Source organism: Euprymna scolopes, chromosome 9 (assembly GCF_053919585.1).
Source record: "Euprymna scolopes isolate OS-2025 chromosome 9, ASM5391958v1, whole genome shotgun sequence".
In the NCBI taxonomy this organism is placed as follows: Eukaryota; Metazoa; Mollusca; class Cephalopoda; order Sepiida; family Sepiolidae; genus Euprymna; species Euprymna scolopes.
In genome coordinates, this window is record NC_136490.1 from 117,577,591 (window position 1) to 117,594,921 (window position 17,331).

Consider the following 17,331-nt stretch of genomic DNA (forward strand, 5'->3'; position numbering starts at 1 on the left):
TTCAAGCCAGGATCGAAACTCTACTCCTGCACTATCATGCAGCACTCGTCCAGTGTAAGCGAAATCTGAATGTCAACAAACATCTTTTCAGTGAGTCTGAGAGTTCTAATCATATGTTTACCCAATGGATTCTACCGGCGATTTCTATACGAGAACTCTACCATATATATAGTAACTTATAAAATATATATGGCGATTAAGCTACACTGAATATTCTGCGTTTCATCCACTATAGGATTCGTCAGGCTTATGAGCGAATTCTGTGGTTGTTTCTTGTTTTTATATATGTTGATGATTTTTAGTTAGCTAATCAGCTTTCTAGTATCCACCGCGCCCCTTCCTATCAGCCAATGGGCATGCATTTTATCGAACAAAGGATATGTTTTAGAACTAGGTTAGTGGTTTAAGGTAGACGTTTTCTTTTTTCTTTTTTTTATATCTTAATCGCCATATATATTTTATAAATTACTAACTAGTTCTACCTACGTATTGAGCACTTTTGAAGTAAATACTTAAAGTTTACGCATAAATCTATACTTTCGTATATTAAATTTATGTGAGTAAATGAAGTAGTTATATATATATATATATATATATATATATATATATATAAGGATAGTTTATTAGAGGTGCAAAATTTACATATGACAGAAAAAAGAATTCTATTGAACCCTAGACGTCTTTCGTCATCCTCGCCAGGGGCAAACGATGTCATTTTGATATTTAAAAAAAAAAAATAGTGGGTAGAAATTAAAATTAATGATGAAAATGAGAACGACTTATTTACAATTACTATAAAATATATGTACAGGGAGGAAGGAAGGGGGGGGAAGATAAAATAAAAAATGTGGATTTTATATATATATATATATATATATATATATATAGAACTGCACGCCCGTGAAACTCTCTTCTGTTTCCCTGCTTTCCAACTGACTACAATATGATATATATACAGTGATGATCATATTTATTGGCACGGTAAAATAAAAGTTAAATTTTGTCTAATAAATTCTAAAAAAGGGATGAAATTAAAGAAAATAACAAAGTATATTATGTATTTTTAACTGGCCTTTCCGATGCAGCAATCGGATTTTAGAAAAAAATAAATAACAAAGGAACAACAAACATAATTGCAAAAAACCCTTGTTCAAAATTATTGGCACGGCTTTGTTTTTCTTTTAGTATCAGTATAATATCAATCAATTTCCGGTTTACGTGCTTTCTGAACTTTTTTATAGCCATATTATGCTTGTTTAACGCTAATTCAGTGAATAATTTTTTTCAGATAATTTTTAGATAGCGATTTATTTAAACTATTATAAGTGACTAAATTATAGTTTTCAATCGCCATGGTTAAAACTAAGGAACACAGCGAAGACGTCAGGAAGCTTGTTGTAGCATGCCATACCAATGGGGAGGGCTATGATAAGATTTCAAGGAAGCTAAACCTTCCCAAATCCACTGTTAGAGCCATAATAAACAAGTTCAAATCGCAAGGCCACGTTATGAGTTTAGAGGGTAGAGGGAGAAAAAGGATTCTTTCCCCAAGAGATAAACGGAAAATTGTTCGACAAGTAAAACAAAACCCAAGGATCTCTGTTGGGGAGATTGTTGATGAACAGAGCACCTCTGGAGTGAATGTATCTCGACATACAGGTGGTAGAGTTTTGAAGAGAGCTGGTTTAAAAGCATGTCGTCCGAGAAAGACTCCCTTATTGAAGCCTATGCACCTGAAAGCAAGGCTAGCCTTTGCAAAACGTCATATTGATAAAGATGTTGCATTCTGGAAACGTGTTCTATGGACTGACGAAACGAAAATAGTTATTTGGCCATAATAAAGTGTCTTATATTTACAGAAAATCTGGCGAAGCTTTCCTGCCTAAGAACACCATACCCACAGTGAAGCACGGTGGAGGCAGTTTGATGTTTTGGGGATCCTTTGCTACCTCTGGACCAGGGCGACTTGTTAAGGTCACAGGTAGCATAAAAAAGGAAGATTATGTTAAAATATTGGATGAAAACCTGAAAGACTCTGCTAAAGAGCTCTCACTTGGTCGTCGTTGGTGGTTCATGCAAGATAATGACCCAAAGCATTCGGCTAAACTGACTAAGAAATGGCTTGAGGACAATCATATTAATGTTTTGGAGTGGCCATCACAAAGCCCAGACCTTAATCCAATTGAAAATTTATGGAGAACATTAAAATTGAGGGTAATGCAAAGGAAGCCTAAGAATCTTATTCAATTGGAGGATTATTGTCAGGAAGAGTGGGCTAAAATTACTACTGAAGAGTGCAACAACTTGGTTGTAAACTATGAAAAGCGACTGAGGAAGGTAATCAAGGCCAAAGGCTATACAATTGATTATTAAATAAATCGTGCCAATAATTTTGAACAAGGGTTTTTTGCAATTATGTTTGTTGTTCCTTTGTTATGATCATCACTGTATATATATATATATATATATATATATATATATATATATATATATAAAGGTTAGTGGGAGAGAACCCCAGCAGAGTGCTTACTTAAGAAAAATAAAAAATTAAAGCATAATATTTATGTATTCTAGCAGATCAGAATATCGGTACCGTCGGTTTCAAATCCAAACAAAGGAAACCTAAAATCGACCCATTCTATGCGACTCTCTTCAGTCTCTATTTATGTCTTCAATTTCTGGAAAAAGGCGGCTCATTTGTGACTTTTGACGATTTCGATCCTCTGCTTTTTTTTCCATTTTTATTATTTTTACTAATTGGGCATTTTTCTTTTGCTATTTACAAATTCTGTCGATATTTACATAGTGGGCAAATAAAAATAGATTCTTTTTTAATTTGAGAATTTAAGTCTAGGTCATACTGACCTTTGATTGCCTTATCTTCATCTCCGGCATCAGAAAATTAAAAATTAAAATTTTAAAATAAAACCTGAATCACCAGACGAAATGGGGGAAAACCGAATTGGGATGAATTAATTAATAATGGGTTTTCGGTTTTACCTTTTCTCTGCTTTTTTAGCAGTGGGTGGAGTGGGGGTTGTTAACGTTAACTTTTACTATTAATAACTTCCTCCACTCTTTATCCTATGCCTAAACCTAAGTGTAGATTCCAGGAAAAAAACTTCTTAGAACTGCCCACCTGTGGAACTCTGTTCCACTCGGCTGCTTTCCAACTAACTACAATATGATCGTCTTCAAGTCCAATGTGAACAAGTTCTTGATAAGCTATTCCCCTTAAATAATCAAATTTACCAAATTTAACAGTTACTATGTCTTATTGACTACCGTACACTTATTAACCCTTATCCTCGAGTGGTCTCTGGGCTTTGATAAGGGGTTAATCTTTTGTAATATATATATGAGAATAATGGGAAAGGTGTTCCGACAAGATAGAGATAAAAAAAGGAACAAACAAAGTTATGTGTTCATCAACGTTTCGTCTTTATTGTAATCATCCAGAAGTCTTATTGATGAACACATAACTTGTTTTCTCCCCCCCTCTCTCTCTCTCTCTCTCTATCTATATATATATATACATATATATATATATATATATATATATATACACTAGCAAGAGTACCCGTCGTTGACTGGGTTCAAAAACAACCTACAGAAAATGGACTCTGATTTATGAAAGTATGATAAGTTATGAAAAGGAAGGGTTGTAAAGAGACAGCTTCGAATTTGGGTGTATCAAAACCAAAGCAAAATATGATGAAAGTAAAAATAAAATCGATAAACCCCATAATGTATTATACCATACCTGTTCACACTGAAACACTTACACAATATTCTGTGGATCTATATTAAAAAAATTTTGTTAAACTTTGTGACATATTTCCATTCTATGGAGGTCATGCGCGAACGAACACACCATAATTTTATTATACCATATTTCTTCAAACTGAAACATAATTATCAAAGTATACTTACAGATAGATATGAAAAGTCTTTATAAATGTTTGTGCCTATTTCCATTCTATGGAGGCCAGGCGCGAACGCAGACCCCACAATTTTATTATACTATCCCTATTTAAGTTAAAACATACTTATCAAAGTATTCTTATGTACATCTATATCAAAAACACTTGTAAACGTTTTTTTTTAATTTTTTATTTCCATACTTTGTGGACCAGGCGCGAACGAAGACCCCACAATTTTAAGTAACCACCGTTCTACCAGATCAAACATACCCATTCCTGTGTCTCGATACATCTTCTATCATTATATGTAATCAGTTTTTTAAAATAGTCAACCATATAGGAGCCTATTCGTGACCAGATACACACACAGACATTTAGGTTTATATTATAGAAGATATATATATATATATATATATAAGAAAAAGAAAATTAAAACTAAGTTGAAATTACAATCAATTTATTGTTCGACTGAATACTCCAAAAAACAATTTACAAAGTCCTTATTCCGCGGAATTTCAAAGAATGCTACTCGTGCTATTCTTATCAGCGGACAGAAAGAAATCAGCAAATTATATTTGTAGCAATGTTAGAATTTGCTGGTTATGGCATTAAGTGAAACCGTAATTTATCATAGTCATAAATTGCCAAGAAAAACAAGTGTAAAAGTGTTGGATATGTAAAAACATAAATAAATAAATAAAATGAAAACAAACCACGTATAATATTTCAGCTTGCATGAAGATTCTCTCGAGATAATCTGAAAGGCGAAAATAATTCTTTAGAGAGAATGGAGTTCAAAATTAAATCCAGTGTAATGTTAATAGTCCGGTTGGAAATTTTTCAAAGCAGCTGAAAAAGCTATTTTTTTTTTTTCAGAAAGTGCAGTAGTCCAAAGAAAAGTTTATCTTCACTCAAGTAGGATCGAGAAATAAAAAAGGACAAAAAAAAAAAACAAACAACAAAAAAAAAAAAACAACAAAACAGCATGTCATCTTTCATCGCTGGCTTAATTAGAAAAGTGTGTAAATGTAAATATTGTTTTGAAGATTATGATAGTAAGAATATTTTTTTAGCAAAGATTAATTTAATGTTACTTAGAAATAGGGAAACAGACCTTTCGATACTTGTTTCGTCTTCGATTGGTGATACAAAAATAGCAAATAACATGGCGCAATTAGATAAACGCACTACTTCCGGTTCCGTTTTATGTGGATTTCGATTATTCTAGCATATTTACACACCTTTAAACAAATGTTCGTTTTCAGATTACATGTAATACTTGAATAGATATATAGAAAAGCAATCTGTTTAATTAAAAAAATTAACGACCAGACGATACTGTAAATATTAAATTAACCTTGAAGCAGACAGCGTAGTTTAAAAAAAAAAGCAATAAAAAATGAAATTAAGACACTTGGATAACACTGGATATATACAGCTAATTCCGGATAAAATTAATTTTTATTCCGAAATTCTTTTGTCACGAAATAAATGTTTAATTTATTTTTTAAAGTCTTGAAAATGTAACTGTAATTCAATTGGTGATCATGTTGCCTAAAAATAGATTTAACTAAAACTTTGCTATTTTTTCTTGAAATTATATCGTTGTATCACTTTATCTTTCTTACGAAGAAACCAAAATGCATCAAGGTGGATTTAATCTCTTAATTAACTTTCTCAAATTAATAATTGGAAAAATGATACAAGCACCTAATGTTCTTAGAACAAATACTTAGAAAAATCGATTTTATTTGCTTAACAGAAGAGTAAATATTTTGCCATATATATATATATTTTTGAATGTGTGCTTTTTTGTTAATTTTTGGTGAGTGAGTAATATTTATTTAAAACTACGTCCACTTCAAGAACAGTCCTATTTTCAATCGATATTTATTTCATGGTTGCCTAATTTTCTATGCACCAATAATTGTCAACGACGCCTCAATTGAAGGTGAATTTGGAAATTTGGAATTTTGTACATTTACATCATCCTTTCTCTACATGCTTGTTTTATTTTTTTAAAATTTATTGAAGATAAAAATTGCAATATTTTCCCGGTTGAATTGGAATGTAGCACTAGAAGAAATAAACATAGAAGATACTAGACTTCTGACTCGCTGGGTCAGAAGTACCGGCATTATTTATCCTACTTCGATTTAGTTAAAAACTGTGACACATCTGTTTAAAAATCAATTTTACATAACTAAAAATAATGTCCATTTCAATACCATCATATAATTATATATGAGGTTGACGAGAAACTTCTTGCGGAATTTTAAATTTTGATTTCAAATGGTCTATTTTCAAATAAGTTTTCGCTATAATACCTTCACTTTATACATCATTTTAAAGAGCATTTTCCGCTCTATCTAATCGTTTAAATTACAATCGCTAAAAAATCTTTTTTTTCCAAACGTTGGAAAAAAAGATCGAAAAAAGCAAATTCGCACAATTTTCTTATTTTAATTCAAGCTAGGCAGAAAAGCTGCTAAAACAGCTCGTGATATCTATGAAGTATTTGGTCCAGAAACCACTACTAAACGCACATCACAATGGTGGTTTAAGAAATTTCGTGGCGGCGACGAGTCTTGAAGATGAGCGTAGTGGTCGGTCATCGGATGTTGACAACGTTACATTAAGAGCCTTAGTCGAAGCCAATCCACACACAACTGTTCGAGAACTTGCTTTTGAATTAGACGTAACGTATACGACGATTTCCAACCACTTGAGATGGGAAAGAAAAAACAAACTTGATAAATGGGTGTCTCACAAATTGAATGAAAACCAAAAGAAATGTTATGAAGTGTCATCTTCCCTTTTACGCAACAAGAACGACCCGTTTCCCGACAGTTATGACTTGCGATGAAAAATGAGTTCTTTATAACAATCAGCGACCCTCAGCTCAGTCGTTAGACGCCGATGAATCTCCACAATATTTCCCGAAGCTAGAATTGCGCCAAAAGAAGGTCATACTGTTTAGTGGTCTGCGACCGGTCTCATCTATTACAGATTTTTGAATGCAGGCGAAACCATTACGGCAGAGATGTACTGTCAACAAATGGATGAAATGCATCCGAAACTTCAACAACAAAAAAACTAAGCGATATCAAAAAAGCGCCTTCAGCGACTTCATCTCCATCAGAACGCAAGTTTTTTTTTTTACGTTACTGGCATAAATACACTTGTTTTGTATTGGCAAAAATGTGTTATGATGGTGTTTATTTCGATCAAGAAATTTTTGAGTTGAGATATATTTATCTGAATTTAAAAGTTAAAAGCCGCAAGAACTTTCTTCCGAACATGATAGAAGAAACAGGATGGTTATAATCAACTAACGTCTTTCTTATTTTTTCCGCATGATTGCTACTGAAACCGGTGATGAGGCAAAATAGTCCCTTCGCTATTTCCCCCCACGTCTATATATCCCCTGTGTATTTAAAAAAAAGTTTTAGCGAAAACCTTTTACCAATCTATTTTATTAAAATTTATTGAAAACACTTTTTGCAATCTTTTTTTCTAATAAGAATTGTTAAAATATATTCATTATAAAATTTCAGTTAAAAAAAACTTATAATTTTGCTATTAAATTAGTCTTTACTAGCATGAGTGCCTGGCGTTGCCCGGGTGTTTGGAAGTGTGTGTTGAGCGAAAAAAAAATGGTAGTAGGAAGGCAGGCTCGAACCCGTATTGCGGAGGAGGAAAAGAATGGGGAAAAGTAACGTCTTTGCTGTTACGACCACCGTCAAACCAGAAGTGACGTAGATTTCAATTAAGGCTAGACAATCGAAAAGAGGGGATGACTTTCGAAAATATCAGCGAAAAAAGCGACCCCCCCCCTGTAGAAAAGTGCCCGGTTGAGGGTGAAGAAATTGATGTTTTTAGAATTTTTCGGTATTTGTCGTCTGAAGGGTCGAGCTTCAAAACGATACTGATCTTGTGAAAATCCGTCGCCTTTGTCGAAAGCTTTAGGCAAACATACATACATACATACATACATTTATATATTGGTAGCTCAAAATTTCGACCCAAACCGATTAAAAAGCTTGCCCTAACTCTGAATACGCTTTATGTAAAATTTCAAATGTTTAGACCAGAAAGTGTCTGAGTAATTTGGTAGACGGGAGAGGTCAATTTTTTAAAAAATTTAACCCCTATTATGACCCCTTAACATTTATTGTTTTGGGCTCAAATCAAGTTATTAAGCTAGATCCATGTCCAAGGAACCTATATCTAAAATTTCAAGTGTTTATACCTAAAATTGCCGGAGGAGTTTGGTAGAGTTCTCAAAGGTCAAATCGTTGAACTTTGATCCCTTAACAGTCAAATTTCTGGCCGAAAATCGGATTACAAAGATTTTCCCAAATCTCAGTACCCTGTATCAAATTTCGAGTCTGTAGACTGAAAATTGACAGTTATTGCGTAAGAAAATGTACACACACATTCATTTTTATAGATGCATAGATTTGCACTTTTTTGTTATTTTTCTTTGTATAATTTTATTTTTATTGTATACTTTACAGTAATACCCCTTTTTATATTGTATTTTAATAAATTGCTTCTAAATACAATAAAAAAATAACAAAAAAAGCAAATCGACTCTTTTTGCCTCGTCATCGGTTCCAGTAGTAATCACGCAGAAAATTAGCAAAGACTTTAGCTGACTATAACCAACGAAACTTATGATCAATTTAAATACGTATTTGCAGTGTGTACAGACACATGTAAATTAGATGACAGTGCCGAAAAGAAGAAAGTAACTCTTTCTCTAAATACTCACGAGACGAACGAAATATTAGAGAGGGGTTGAATCAACATAGAATAAGAATGGATGAGCGAAATGCATGGATAACTAAGATACTTTTATGTGTCGAGTTAATTATGAATTACTGCTAATTAGAACAATTAAAACGGACTATGTTAAACATAACTCAATCCCAAAACCAAGGTATATTTTAGCGTGTATTAGATTGTTGCATAAATTCCCCCACTGTTCTTTTTTTTTTTTTAAGAAAATCAAAGAATTTTAACAGCAAAAGTAAGTTCGTGTGGGATCCAAGCGCCAATTTACTTTTGTGTGAATCCTATCGATTGAAGGTGGCGTGAAATTGTCGCAAAATCACACTTCATCTTTTCACCCAATTCTCAACATGTCTGATGGTTATCTTCCTTCAAAATAACCCTGAGTTGGTCGTCGTCTATCTTGATTGGTCTTCCAGAATGAGGAACGTCACTGAAGTCAAAATTACCGTGTTTGAATCTGGTAAACCAATCTCGAACAGTTCTCTCTGCTATAGCGTTTTCCCCATATACGGCACAAATACTTTTGGTCATTTCACTCGCTTTTTGACTTCGATTAAAGGCGAAAAGTAATTGTCGAAAATGCGATTTTTATCTACTTGACAATCCATTTGACGCTTCTGAAAAAAAAGAAAAAAATGAACAAAACCGATGACCATTATCTTGTAATACAGGATACGTATTTTCTAATGATATATAACACTTTGCCAAATATCAAAACCTGTTTTAAAACAAATTTTTTTATGAAATGGCGGGAACTTATGCAACAACCTGGTATATCATGTGATTAATGCATATAGAGAAAGAAGTATTAGGCAACTAATCGTTGATTGACTTAGCTTTAATATAATATATATATATAAGGCAAAATGTGTGTATGTATGTTCGCTTTTTGTGTATGTCTGCAAAAGGCGTTTTTCGTCTGCCTTCTCGGGGGGAGGTCGCTCATTCTTAAAACTTTTTATATCGCGTCTAAATGATAGTATCTACGACTTAACAACGGGATCGCCTGTCTATTTAATTTGTCCGACTTTTACCAGCTCACCGCGTCTTCGGAAAGCGAATAATGGGGTGGGCCTTGCAGCACGAAACTAGGTCAAACATCACGCCACTTCCTCGCATCTATATATTTCAGTTTATAAGCCTTAACTTAACACGCTTATCAATTCCTCTCCCCTCGTGGCCGAGATGGTTAGGTGTCTTGCTTTTTTTCCCCTTTCGTTTCCACCTTTGCGTCAAGACTTCGGGGTTCAATCCTACCTTCTTACTAAAACTTACAAACACACGGGCAACGCCAGGTACTCGCCGCTCGTCTATAATATAAATCTCACCTGTCTGTTTAAATGTATGTATGTATGTATTAATGTATGTATGTATGTATGTATGTTTGTATGGCTGAGATCAGTATCATTTTGCAGCTCGACGTCTCTGACTACAAATATCGAAAAATTGGCCAAACACATTAATTTCTTCACCTTCAACTGGGCAGTTTTCTACAAGAAGGGGTCGATTTTTTTTTGTGAGCCATTTTTGCAAGGCATCGTATCGGTTGGATTGACTTTGCCTAATTTTAACGTTCCGAACTTCCGGTCGCGTCATGGAGTAGGGGTAAAGCGTCAGATTTTCTTTCCCTTTCTTTTCCACCTTCGCATCATGGGTTCGAGCCTGCCGGACTACTATTTTTTTTTTTTTGCTCAACACACACACATTTCCAAACACCCGGGCAACGCTGGGCATCCGGGCTAGTCTATTATATAAATCTCACCTGTATGTATGTATGTATGTATGTATGCCTCGCTAAAACTTTCGACAGACGCGACAGATCCTAACGAGATCGGTATTGTTTTGAAACTCGAGGTCTCGGATAACAAATATCGAAAAATTGGCCAAAACATTAATTCCTTCTCCCTAAACTCAGGCGTTTTGTATACGGAGGGGTAAATTTTTTTCGCCGACATTTTAGCAAGTCATCGTCACCGTTGGATTGACTTCTCTTAATTTAATTGCTTTTGACTTCCGGTCGGATTATGGAGACATCGACTAAGACGTCACGTTTTTTAACTTTTTTCCCCTCCTTCGAGCCTGACTGCCTACTACCGCTTATTTTTTTTAAACACCTCTGCCTACTGTTGCTCTGACCCCTTTCCCTCAGATACTACCACTTTTTTTCGGGGTTCCTTACTACACCATCTACACACACCTGGGCACCCTTGCTACTGTTGTTTTGACCGACCCCCCACCCCGGAGTCCTTACTACACGAGCTAAACACCCGGGCAACGCCGAACACCCCCACTAGTAATAGATATGTAAAAAGTATTGGTGATTACCTTAAATTTACGGCCGTATAGGTATGGAATCTTTGGACCCCAAATATAATTGCAAGAAGCTCTCTTTCTATGCATGTATAATGCTTTTCAGTGTCTGTTAGAAACTTTGATGCATATGCAATAGGTTTTGTTTCGCATTAATGCAGCTCCAAGTCCTTTTAAACTTGCGTCCATTTGTAGTGTTGGTATTTCAGTTGTGTTAAAATATGTTAACGTAGAATTTTGGCTAATTGCTGTTTTGAGTTTTTCAAAATATTCCTTGTGGTGTTCTGAAAGGGTGCATCATTCTTTTATAGTCCTCTTAAAGTATGTGTCTTGTCAGCAAGGTTAGGATAAATGGTGACAAGTATGTGATAAGGCCTAAGAATTCTTGTAGCTCTTTCTTACAGGTTGGGTGTGGCATGTTTTGTAGATCTTTGAGCTTTTCTGGATCTGGACTGACACCATTTTCACTATAGATCATCCCAAAGAAGGATATGCTTTTTGATTTGATTTCACATTTTGTAGAATTGAACACGAGACCATTATTAGCAGCAACTTGCATGAGCTTTTGTAGAATCTGGTTGTGTTCTTCATCCGTTTTACTATCGACAACAACATCGTCAGCGATTCCCATTGCACTATGAATTTGTTCAAGTATCTGGTCGATCTTAATTTGGAAAATATCTTGCGATACACTCAATCCAAATGGTAATCTCTGAAAACAGTACCTACCACAAGGAGATTGGAATGTTGTTAGTGGTTGAAACTCACTGTCCAGGTGTAGCGACCAATAACCAGCTTTAACGCCCAGTTTAGAAAATAGCTTGGCACCTGCAAAATGGTGTGTTAGCTCTTCCACTCTAGGAATAGCATGATGTGGTCTTTTGAGTGCTGTATTAAGTTGTCTTGCATCTAAACATATTCTCAGGCTCCCATCTTTTTTATGTGAGTATGCTAAACTCGAAACCCAGTCTTGGTTCTGTTACCTTTCTGATAATATTGTCTTTGATCATGTTATCAAGTTCCTGCTCTATGTTGTCTTTTAGAGCAATTGGTGTTTTTCTAGGTGCATCGATATGCGGTGATATGCTTTTGTTGAGTGATAGTCGCATAGGCCCTGGCATGGAACCAATTTTATCGAACTGATCCGGGTGCATTTGCATCAGGTCTTTTATTGTATTGACTGATGTTGCAGTAGGAGGTTTATGTCTATCCTCTTTCCTGATTGAGCTTTTTTAGTGAGGGTAATCCTAGAACTGCTGGCCCTTTATTGTAAAAAAAAAAACACTGTTGTGCCAGTCTGTTCCATTGTATTTGCATGCAATATTGATGCTACCATAGAATTTTATCGGATTACCATTATATGCTATTAGTTTGTTTTTCCTTGTTTTGTTTTCTAGGTTTGGGAAACCATAGGCATCTAATTTCTCCGGAAACATTCTACGGTATATAGAGACTGGTAATGTGTTACCTTGGACTCCTGTATCAATTTTCACCCGTAACCTGTGGACTCCATTTCTGTTAGGCAATTTAATATTTGCATAAACAAAAGCTTCGTCTTTCTGGGTGATAGAGAACGTTTTGATGCTGTTAAAAGTAAGGCTTTCATGTTTATCTATCCCTTGAGATGGATGTGCTGTCTTTTCTTGGACTGGTCTCTCCGATGTTGTGGTTGATACTCTGGCTTTGACCTTTTGTAGTCTCTTCTGCGTGACTTCGATCTTTGCCGTAGTTTTGTTTTGCTTGATAACCACTGGGCAGCAGTTTGCTTCTCTTTACCACATGTTTTACATTTTGATTCATATGCTGGACAAGCTTGACGACAAACTTCATGGCTTCTACCACAATTAAAACATTAAATTTCTTAGAACCTTTTGATGTTCTTATCGTCTGGATAGTGGTGCTACTATTTACGTTGCTATTTAACATAACCCTGAGTTGTTTTAGATGTATGTTAGAAGCTTCATACATTTTTCCGATGCGAATAGCTTCTTCTAATGTTAGGGTATTGTCTTTTTCCTACAACTCCTTTTGGAAATCTACAATTGGAGCGTTGGCGATAATAAGTTCAATTATATGCTGTTGTTGATCAGACTCGCATAACGAACATTTTTATGCGAGTCGTCCGCGTCTATTTACGAAATCATCCAACGATTCGTCTTGTTTTTGTCTGTAAGACATTAATTTTAATCGATTCACTCTAAAATTCTCTTTTCGCTCAAGCTGTTCTATGAGTCGATTAAATATAAATTCAGGAGAGTTTTTTTCTTCTTCCGATAATGTCCTCGTAATATAGACAGTAATAACAAAAAGAGATAGTAGCACAAGCAACAAGTTTTAAAAAATTGGCGCCGAAAAATACGAGAAGTTACACGGAGTGTTAAAAAACAAAAAGAAGTGAATCCAAATACCCGATAAACACTTGTATTCTGTAAAAAGTTTTTCCCCCATTTTTTTTCGGCTTTCAGACGAGATATTAAAAAAAAAAAATGTTTGTTTTCTTTTTCGTCACGTTTTTTTAAAAGCAATTTTCCTTTTTAAAATCCTCATCGTTGCCACCATGTTGAATTGTTGTGTGGGTGTGTTGGTGCTTGAATTATAGCAGAGATGTTTAGATGAACAAATGATTTATTAATATATATACATAAGGAAAAGATATACACGTTAACTAGCCATGTCCGAGCGTGAAGTGAGGTCCTTGTATATATTCATACGCCAAGGGGCCACAGCTGTTGCGTGTACGAAAGTAGTTCTATGATATTACTACGATGAGGACGGTGTATAACGAGTATTTGTTGCCATTGGATTTAAAGTCAGTATATAAGTAGCCTTGTGGTAATGTGTTCAGTAGATGAGATCTCCTATAAAAGAAACTCTCTTCATAAGAAATGAGGACTGAGCTACATATTTCTGATTTGGCCAAGATTGATCCGCCGCTGCTGAGGGAGAAAAAAATGTTTTTTCTAGCGATACTAGCAGTAGCGAGGATGGTCATATGGATCACACGCCTCAAGCGAGTCCGCGAAGGGATATCTGTTCTGGATCGGGATCTGATCGTCTACTTTAAACATCTGCTTAAAGTAAAGATCAGATGTGATTGCAAGAGGTTGCCTCGAGTGGTCTTTGACAAGAGGTGGGTGCATGACGCTAGCTTGTGCATCCGACGAGGCGCCAAGTTGAATTCGTGTTACCACCATAAGCATGGCACATGCGGTACTGGGTCCTACGGAGCCCATCCCGCTAAGTTAGACAAATAAAAAGTAAAGAGACTCTTGACTGGTGGTACAAATGAGATCCTGTCCCCCAATTTTTGTTTTTTGGCACTAGAGAACCTTCCGAGGCTACCCTACCACTACCCCCCCATCTTTTTGTTTTATCACCCCCTGGTCAACCCCTACTCGAAGGTCGCCGCCTACCCCCCCCATCTTCCCCTTTTTTGTTTTGACAATTATTTATTTTTCCTCCCTACACCCAATAAGAATCCTTCCCAATCCCCACTAGGAATCTTCCCGCTTGTTTTCGGCGCCCCGGAAAACAGTAGGTGATCTAACTTTCTAGATTAGCCCAGGGAGGGACCTTACTAACAATGCACTAGGCAATTTTATTTTTTGCGTATTTTTCTAGATTCCCCACTCCCCAACACAAACTGTTTTTCTTCCAAATTCAAGAACTTTTTATTTTCCAATGAATTGAACTTTTTTCACGCGCACACATTTTAATTACAAAAAAAAAAAAGAAAACAATTTTTACACACACACACACACACACACACACACACACACACACACACACAAATAATTGTACGTATATTCTTTTTTGCAAAAACGCTGGGGTTTTCATTAGTTAGTTTAGAGTCCACAAAGTGAATGAGGTATTGTGGTAAATGTTGCCAGTCAAGAGTAAAGTCGTCAAAGACTCCATTTTCACTTTAGTAACAAAGACCCTGCAACACTCCTCCACCCAGATCTTAAAGTGCCTTGTGCCTAAATTTGTTTTGTAAATTTGAATTTTGCTTTAAATTTATTTTAATTTTACATTGAATTATTTTGATTGTAATTTTCATTTTCACTAAATAAATTATATATCAAGATCAAAGTGTAGTATCTGTTCTTCAGATGCGGCACTTCCATTTCTCGTTCTCTTTCAGTGGAGCAGATATCCTTCACGACTGAGAAAATTTTTTATTTTTGTACCTTTTCTCCACGTTAAAAAACGACCCTGGTGTCTAACTCTGTCCCGTGGCGAGGCATTGTAAATAGGTACATATCTCTGATTGGTCGGACGCGATTGCGTTGAGTCAGAGAGGTGATTTTGAAGTAGTGAGACAATTAGTTAAGGCCACTGGCGTTTATTTATTGGACAAAATATTTTAGGAATGGTTAACTTTCAAATGAGATCAAAGATACAGCTTCATGAGATGGATAGATGATCAGTTGAATGATCAAGAATGCGATGAGAGGATTGACAACTGATAAATGGAATGTACAAAATGTGTTTACTTATGAGGATAATTTGTGACGAGTATTTGTTGGCATTATATTTGAAAACGACCATGTTGTAGTTTGCAGAGAAGCAGTCCTCTGTTAATGCGTTCAGTAAGTGGGAAGTTTCTGAAAATAAATTCTGTTCTAAAAACTGGAGACTGAAATGCAAATTTGATTAATCGAACAAGTAAAGTCATATTTTAGGTTAGTTGTTTTGTTTTATGGCATATCAATCCTTTTCAGGTTATTTGATGTCAAATCCGGTAATTTTGGATAAAAAAGTTTCATTCTTTATATCTTTAAATATTTATTCATGGTGTTTGGTTTGGTTGTTTTTTAGAGGATTTTTTAAAAACTTTTTTTTTTTTTTTTACTTTTTATAATAATAAAAATAAACGCAGTCAGACGACGATTAGCCAGATATAATTTTAGATGTGGCTATAGGGATAAGTGTATACGCGCCGACATTAGAAAATCGAACGTCAGATCAGTTTCAAATGTAATCGAGGATAAAGCTTAATGAAATAATTAGCTGTATGACGAAGAATATCATGAGAGGATTGAAAACTGATGAATGGAATGAATCAAATTTATTTACTTATGTATTTGTTGGCATATTTTTAAAGATTAAGAAACAATCGTTTCTACTCTCTTCCATTTAAGGAAAAACGAATGATCACTTAATGCAAAAACAAGTGACAAATTATTTCTTCTAGCACCAATTTCTGACTTGGCGTTTTGGCTAGGATCAAAGTAAAAAAAGAAAAAAAATGATTTGGGAGTAGGGCAACTCTTGGTTTGAATGCGGTATTATGGTAACTGAGAACTCAAGCTAGGATTAGCTTAGACAAATCAAAGTTACAGTGACAAGGATGATCATAGACCACTTTTTTGATTGGCCTTACGTTTAATTTTGTTTTGTTAAGCGTTTTGTTTTCCGAAATAGAATGTATAAATCAAAAAGTATCTGTTCTGATAATGCATTTTATCTATTCTGTCATCAGCGAGGAAAAAATCCGGCTATACAGGGGAATCTGTCATTTTTGTCACAATCTAGAGTGCCCCTTTAAGTTTGGAATAGACTTCCCCCACAACGACTTGACACATAGAATGTAGAACTAGATAAAAAAAATATAAAAAATTTAAAAAATTGAGGCATAGCCAATAGATTTCGGCTTGGCCCATACGGTTACGTCGTCAGTATTGCACACTTCATGCGTGCGACAACCTGGGTTCGCGCCTATGTCGGAGCACGTCACTGATGAGATGCAGTACATCGAAACTCACTTTGGGTCTGGCGTTGTCCGTTGTCGATACAATTGCTCGATTCCATCTAATTCTGGGTACTAGCTTTATTGTGAAAGGTGTATGTGAACAGATATTTATATATATCTATATACAATCTTCTCTTAATGTCTAATATATATATATATATATATATATATATATATATATATATATATATATTAGACTGAGTTTAAAAACAGCCTACAGAAAATGGACTCTGATTTATGAAAGTATGATAGGTTATAAAAAGGAAAGGTTATAAATTTGGGTTGAATTTGGGGGAATCAAAACCAAAGCAAAATATAATGAAAGTAAAAATAAAATAGATAAACCCCATAATTTATTATACCATACCTGTTCACACTGAAACACGTATCACAATATTCTGTGGATCTATATTAAAAAAACCTTGTTAAACTTTGTGACATATTTCCATTCTATGGAGGTCAGGTGCGAACAAACACCCCATAATTTTATTATACCATATTTCTTCAAACTGAAACATAATTATCAAAGTATACTTACGCAGA